Raw genomic sequence first — 8,489 nt, forward strand, 5'->3', positions numbered from 1 at the left:
ATCTCAAAAGTTATTTATTTATTTTTTTTTGATTGATTTAATTAATTTTGTTTGGAAATTAATTTTGTTGACCTCATCACCACTTTTCCGTTTTGCCATAATTTGTATAACTCCCTTTTGAAGTAATCTACCTATTTAATAGGTGTTATTTGTTAAACTTAAATATTATTTATAATGTGCTTTAAGTGGTGACTGATTTTGACTTGCTATCATATATGTGTAATTCAGTTTCCTGAAAGGTAGAAAAACGTGCTACATCTTCAAAAATACATTATTTATATATATAAACTAAAAAACATTGTTTTCACGTGAATACAGAGAAAACATATATTGTTCTTCCTTTCTCGTGTCTGAGTAACTATGTCAATATTTTTTCCGTGTCTTGATAGCCTCGGTATGATTATCGCCGGGAAGAACCTGCTGTATTATGGGGGAATTGCGCAATCTTGCGGATAATTCCTTAGTCCATGACATAGTCACGCCTCAGGTTTTACTTTATATTTTATTATTTTGCAGGTTCATCATCTTCCGGTCATCCGCGACAACAATCTAAGGAATTATTGGCCGGAGACGATTGTGATCATGGCAAGGAGAAGTCGGGGATTGTAGGGGATTGTACCGTCTTTGCTACCGCAATGAATGGATATATGTCATGAAGTTCATCGGTAATTTAAATCTTTCTTCTCTTAAACCTACCCACGAGCCAGGTACATACTCTAAACATGATCGTTCCTATGTTTAGATTTTTGTGAAGGTATTATGACTTTTGGATGAACATGCTTAAAAAAAACGATTTTGAATCTATTATTATTTTTAACTCTTTGATCATCCAACGCCGAAATGTTTGATTGCTATTGATTTTAATATAATTATTGGCTTAGTGTGGGGCATGAACAATCCTATGGATCTGGAAAAATCTTTTTAAACATAGAAAATGTGTTATTGATTCTTGAAAGAAGTTAACCCTCATAGATTTGGGAGTGAACAATTTATACCGTATGATGACAAATGTGACTAGTTCTTATTATAATTTCATATAATTTTATAATAAAGCTTTGGTTGATATCCTTTAATTTGATCATATGAAGTTCCAAGTCAATGAGGGAAATTTTACCCTATACCCCTACACATATATTTTCACCCCTACAAATCTTCATAAATTCCAATTTTACCCTTGTTAATTTTCCAATGATTATGAGTTCACCCCCACATCATTCCATACCACTTTAAACATATCGGAATTGTGTTTTTTATCCGGAAATCAATACAAAACGTTTTCGAATTCAACAAAATTTTCAGAAAACTCATGTTTACAATTCTGGAAAATAGTAAATCGAAAATTGTATATAGTGTTTGGGTGTATATGCCATTGTTTTTCTTATATCTAGCAATAGCTTTCATCAAACATGAATTAATTTTATTTTTAGTTTTGACAAAATCCAACATAGATTAATGTTTCTCTTTCATTGAAAAGTCGAATTGGCTATTGTCAAATTTCCAACCACAACACCATTCAAACAAGATTTTAAGAAAATGCTATCGATTAGATTATAGGGATACAACTCAAAATATATGTCATCATGCATTCCTCAACTATTCCTAAAGCAAAACAAAATTGGAAAGTTTTCCGGCAAGAAAGGATTGGATTCCGGTGACGAGAAAGGATTCAAATAACAATCTTACTCTTTGTTTTCTCTGAGAACGTTTTCTGGAGAAAGTGCAGAACAATTGCAAGTGAGTGGAGTTTTATTTTATATAAAAGGGTAAATTGGGAAGTTTGAGTCAAATGTTGGGGTCAAGGTATAAATGTAGGGGTGTGGGGTAAAACTTCCGTCAATGAGTTATTTGAGTCAAGCTGGAATATTATGTTGCCCACTATTTTTTTTTTTGAGAGTGTACCCTAGATTTATACCATTGTTTCATATATGCCAAAATAATATTTAACTTGAAATTGAAAAGTTGACAATGGTTATATGATTTGAAGTGCATTGACAAGAAACATTCTTGAGAAATTTATGAAATATATGCATGACATTGTGTTAGAACATAGCTGTGCCATGTTAAAAGTAAATGAAATAATTTGAAATTATTATTTTTGTTTGGCTAATTATTTGAGTTAAATGAGTAGAATTGAGACATGTTTTCTAATGTTGAAATTTTGTGAGTATAAATGTTCCCAATGTGAGAATTCATTTTAACATGCTAGCGTACTTACATTCTTGGAAGAAAACTGAGACTTTTCTTGAGAAGACTTATTTAAAGAAAATTGAGGAGATATCTTATCAATTAATTTATGGTAGAATTATGGGATATTTGAGAAATACCATAAAATATTATATGGTATATTATAGATTATCCATTGTATTATAGTAATATAGTGATATTTAATAAACTTTGCTTATGTTTTTTATGGAGATTTGTTTTCTTCATGGTGAGAGTGTTGTCACTTAAAAATTATTCAAGTTGATCTCTAAAATAAATCTACACATTGCATTATATTAATCAAATGTGGGGGATTTGTTGTTTAAAGTTTTTAAATAGACTTGAATAGTAACTTTATCTTTGGATTTAGTTTTCTCCTTTGTGGATACGTTGTCGCTTGAAATTTATCTAAGTAGACTTGATAAACCATATTAAGGAAGTTGATTTGACAACATATGTGATAAAATTTAGAGAGGATGAACCATTGTATTCAAATAATACAATGATGTTAATTAGATATGAATCCAATAAGGATAAATAAATTTATAAGTTTATTTATTTCGTTGATGAATAAGTTGTCGCTTAGGAGACAACCAAACAGACTTTTACAAATTTATTGTGTAGTCCGAGTTTATTTTTATAAATTTGATGAAATATGAGGTTAATTGACTTAGAGACGTCTTAGTCAATATTTGTGAATTTAACGAATCCGTTGATAAAAACTCCAGGAAGAAAAAAAAGCAAATGAGACTATATATGCCACCCGAAAACGACAAGTGATGGGAACCCAAATGATTGGATATCCCATGAAAAAGGTTCATATTGGGAAAAACAAGTCACTTGTTAGTTATGTTAGCAATAAATTGTTTTGTCTTTTTCCTATAGTGTTATGTCAATGAGAAGTGCTAATTAAATTTTAAATTTGAGGGGTAAGCTTTAGATGCTTTTAATGATTACCATAAGCCCTTATGGGTGGTGTATGGCTATAGCATGCACTAGATGGAATCACCTATATGAGTGTCAAGTGTGGCCGCTTGCATGAGACCGTGGTGGGTCTCTTGAGCACTCATGAAAACCAGACATGCGCACGGCCTAAATGCGCAACACAGCGATAACACGAGAATTGTGGGGGGTGTGATGTGAGTGGTAGACCTCTAACACACACCAAGTGTCTTTGGTTCATATAGCTTGCTACACCAATTCACTGTATGTTAAGTATATCATTCTAGCACTGGTTCATATAACTTGCTATACCAGTTTGATGCATCACACTTAGTTGACTCAGGCAATTTAGTTTAAAATAAAACTTTTGAAATATGTGGAGGATTGTTGTATATTTTAAATATTTCAAAAGTTATTTATTTATTTTGATTGATTTAATTAATTTTGTTTGGAAATTAATTTTGTTGACCTCATCACCACTTTTCCGTTTTGCCATAATTTGTATAACTCCCTTTTGAAGTAATCTACCTACTTTCTCTCCAAAAAAAAGTAATCTACCTATTTAATAGGTGTTATTTGTTAAACTTAAGTATTATCTTTAATGTGCTTAAGTATGGTAACTGATTTTGACTTGGTATCATATATGTGTAATTCAGTTTCCTGAAAGGTAGAAAAATGTGCTACATCTTCAAAAATACATTCTTTATATATATAAACTAAAAAACATTGCTTTCAAGTGAATACAGAGAAAACATATATTGTTCTTCCTTTCTCGTGTCTGAGTAACTATGTCAATATTTTTCTCGTGTCTTGATAGACTCGGTATGATTATCGCCGGAAAGAACTTGTTGTATTCTTGGGGAATTGCGCAATCTGGCGGATAATTCCTTAGTCCAGTGACATAGTCACGCCTCAGGTTTTACTTTATATTTTATTATTTTGCAGGTTAATCATCTTCCGGTCATTCGCGACAACAGGTATATAGTTGGTAAATGCAACCAACAAACTTTTATTTACATTGATCGATTGTTACTAGGATCGTACATCTCAACCCTCTGTAAATTGCATTTAGGGAAACCGGTCTTATGCAATGTCCAAAATCACATAGTTTTAATCACCATTTTCCTAGTACTATCGAAAGTCAACATTAATGTAAGATGATATTTAAAGAATTTTATTTTCTCCGTTGACAAAAAAAAACTCTACATACCACACACAAAAAACCTCTATGCATATATATATTTTTAAAAAAATATCTATATATAGTATTGAAACTTCAGCTTTCACCATATCTAACAAATTTATAGAGAGCAATGCCTCTGTACAATACAAAACCTGTTTTCTTAATCCTTATTCCACTCCTCATGCTGCATCGCAATTCAAATTCATCCTTCAAATTCCCAAATAATTTTGGTCCATATAGAAACGACATCATCACCTACCAAGGTGATGCGGTTGAATCTAATGGCGCCATTCAACTTACTAATATAGAAAACGATACAAACATGCCATATAGCGCAGGAAGAGCCTCTTATATTCTTCCAATACGCCTTTGGGACCCCAAAATCGGTCTTGCGAATTTTACAACCACATTCTCTTTTCTTGTTACATCGAATGGACAAAGTCCTGGTGTTGGAATTTCATTTTTCTTAGCACCATATCACTCGAAGATATCAAAATCTTCGAGTGATGAGGATCTTGGTCTTGTGAGTCCCAAGACTGTTTTTAATACTTTTCAAAATCAAATTGTTGCAGTTGAATTGGACAACTTTCAAAATGAGCTGGGCCATACATTTGCGCATGTGGGTATTTATGTAAATTCAAGTAGTTCGGTAACAATGGTAAAATGGGGAATTGGCAGTGTTGTGAACTTTTTAACACCGGTGGTTGCTACCGTTAGTTACGAGGCACTTTCACACCAGTTAAATGTAGTTGTAAGTTCCTTGAATGGAACTAAAATTAGCCTCTCACATGAAATTGATTTGAGGGAAGTTCTGCCCGACGGGGTTAGCGTTGGGGTCTCTGGGGTCACGGAACGATTGGTTGAAACACTGGAGATTCTTTCTTGGACTTTCAGCTCTAACTTGTATTAGAATTAAATTATGGGAAATGTTAATCGGTGCTTTTGGGAACTCTTTGCTAGCTTTGAGTGTTAATTCTTTTAGGGTTAATTAAGTAAATGGTTCCTATAAATATTCATAATTTTGTTTTTAGTCCATACAAAATAAAATCACACTTTTTAGTCCCTATAAAATTTTCCATCAACATTTTTAGTCCCTATAAAATTTTCCAACAGCATTTTTAGTCCCTATAAAATTTTTTCGTTAACATTTTTAGTCCCTAAAATACTTAAGGAAAATGTCACAGGGACTAAAAAGTGTGATTTTATTTTGTAGGGACTAAAAACAAAACTGTGAATATTTATAGGAACTAAAAACTTAATTAACCCATTCTTTTATGAAAATACGTGTAATCAATGCATTGGAAATTGAAATATTTAAATTTTTTATGGAATAATTTCTTATTTTTGAATCTTTAAAAAACAAAACTGTGAATATTTATAGGGACTAAAAACTTATGGATTTTGATCCATAAGTATTTTGATCACAATTTTGACATCTCGTCATTACATAATTTTATATGTATTTTGATCACAATTTGGAGTTCACAAGGCAACTTATGCAGCAAAAGAGCAGAAAAACTGAAGAAAATGCAAAGAAAGAAAACCTGTCACGATTTGGTATAAACGTGACACGATTTTAGAAGACCAAAACATGCTTTCAACATTGAGCAAAACGTGGCACGATGGCAAAAACGTGACACGATTTGAGGAAACCCTAATTCAGCTGTTTGCGATTCAAAGGAAAACGTGTCACGATTTACTTAAAACGTGACACGATGTTAGGCGAATTTTTGTGCCTATTTAAGCTGAAGTCTATTCCAAAGACAGGGTTACGAATTAAAGAGAGCAAAGTGCGATTTGAGACTACAAGACGGCTAGGAGGGCGATTTCTTTATCCTTTTACCAGTTCATGTAAGTATTGATTCCTCTAATGATTATGTTATTTGTAAACACCATTATGAGTAGCTAAATCCATTAGAGGTTAGGTCTGAGATGATTCTTTGTAACCCTAATTGAAACATGTTGCTGTGAAACTCTATTTATTGTGAATGACAATCTAGTCCTTATTCAATTCAATTGTTCTTAATGTTTTTTATATCCTGATCAAATATAAACGTGATTTAGTGAGAACGAATGACTACTGACCCTAGCTTTCGACTTAGACCTAATTGAATTGTTCTAATAAACATGGTTAGTCTAGGAATGGATAATTGTTTGTTAGTGATATTAGGTTAACGTGCTTAAACCTTCAAAGATTATTAGACCACCTAAGGAATTAGGGGCTGTAGTTTGAGAAGAGGACCTAACTCAAGGGATTGATTAGGGCTATTTTGTTAACTATGTAGGACTAGAAAATCATTCATAAGAATAGGTGCAGTATACCAATTAGGGGAACATAGATGATTCGAAAGACCTAAACTCATTTCTCTCTTATTCTTAAAAACCAACTTTATTTTCTGTCGTTACTTTTACGCAATCAAACCAATCAACTACCTAGTGGAAAAACAAAATAACTTTATACATCCTCTTTTACAACGTAAACGAATTATTGAAATTAAAATCAGTCCTTGTGGGATCGATATTTTTACTACTTTTATAGTATTTGGTACACTTGCCAAACGTCTATCAGAGCTACCGAAAAGAAGATGCATCTTGTTGATATAGGTAGTACCAAACAATTCTTGTAAGCTTTCTTTCAACCATGCAATCCCATACCAGCATGGCTTCAGGATCCCTCTCATTCTAATGTGATTCAGTTTTGCCTAGAAGCATGCCAGGAGCTGGACCACTCCCCGCACTCATCAGCCTCGAGCGTTACATGCCCACCAAGCGGAGGCGTTACAGTTCTTATGAAGATTCTCTTGACTCCAATCACCCTTGGTGTTCTAAGTAATCCTATAAGTTGTATAATTACCGTGTCGCCATTTGTCTCCACCTTTTTCTACTAGTACGTAGAAGATTCCACATCAAGTTGAGCTTTCTCCACCTCAACTTTCAAATGCGTACATCGTCATCCCTTTCACCTTGTAACCTCCACCTGTAAGGTTGGTCATGAGGGTTCTTACCTCTGCCTCTCTACACTGACCTTGTCTTAGCACTTCCTTTCTAGGATGATGTTAAGTGTTCAATGTCTATCAAGACAAACATCCCTTTTGCTTGAAGGTCAACTTGTATAAGTGTTGTTGTTTCCAAGATGAGAAACACCACCTTCTTCCAAACAAGACACCAACATAGCACTTGTATCCTCGTGGTCCAGTGAGGCAACTATCAATTGCACGGAGTCATCATTGCCCTCCCACCCGAGACAATTCTTCTTGAAGTGACCGGTCTTGTGACACGTGAAGCACTTATACTTCCATTTGTCACCAACCTTTAAGTTTATGTGGTTTCCCCTACTCCCAAGTCCCACTCCTTCCTCTAGACTCACTCAAGCCTTCACAACTGTCATCAACCTTCAAATCCTTCAACTTGGTTAATGCCTTAGTTCTCAATGTTGCTTAGACTTCCTCCAAAGTGACAATATCTTCTTTACCATGGAGCATGATATTCTTGAAGTGATCACATGATTTAGGTAATGCACACAACAAGAGTAGAGCTTTGTCTTCATTCTCAATTTTCAATCATTGCTCACCAAATGACCAAGGATTTTGTTGAAATTCGTCAATTGCTCCATTATAGATTTTGACTCCGCCATTCGGAATGAATAAAGTTGTGGTTTTAGAAATTGTTTGTAGGCCAATGATTTTGTCAAGTATTAAAAATTTAATATGGACTAAAACATTTCATTTTCTTAATACTGAAAAATTTAATAAGGACTAAAAACAAAATTTGATATATTTATAGAGACTAAAAACATTTTTATCCTTTTTATAGTTAATAATAATGCAACTAAACAAAAATGTTTTCAAGATATATATGTATGTATAGTTAGCGAATGCAACCAACAAACTTGTGTATTTACATTGATTCATTGTTCCTACCGTCGTAGATCAATCCTATGTAAATTGCATTTACCGAAACTGTTATGTTGTATGCAATGTCCAAAATGACATTGTTTCAATCACCATTTTCCTAGTTCAATCAAAAGTCAACATTAACATTGTAAGATGAGATTACAGAATTTTATTTTCTTGGCTCAACACAAAAAACTCCAGCCATATATATTTTCGAAAAAAATTCTATATATAGTATTAAGACTTTACTAACAAATTTATAGATAGCC

At 33.1% G+C, this 8,489-nt stretch overlaps 1 pseudogene; it reads left to right on the forward strand.

Moving 5' to 3' along the window:
- The first annotated feature begins 4,457 nt into the window (after positions 1–4,457).
- LOC146900162 (lectin 7 pseudogene) lies at positions 4,458–5,237 on the forward strand (annotated as a pseudogene).
- Positions 5,238–8,489: the final 3,252 nt, after the last annotated feature.

The sequence above is a fragment of the Medicago sativa genome, chromosome 8 (genome assembly GCF_051527215.1).
Source record: "Medicago sativa cultivar Bolivia chromosome 8, Bolivia_mono, whole genome shotgun sequence".
Classification (NCBI taxonomy): Eukaryota; Viridiplantae; Streptophyta; class Magnoliopsida; order Fabales; family Fabaceae; genus Medicago; species Medicago sativa.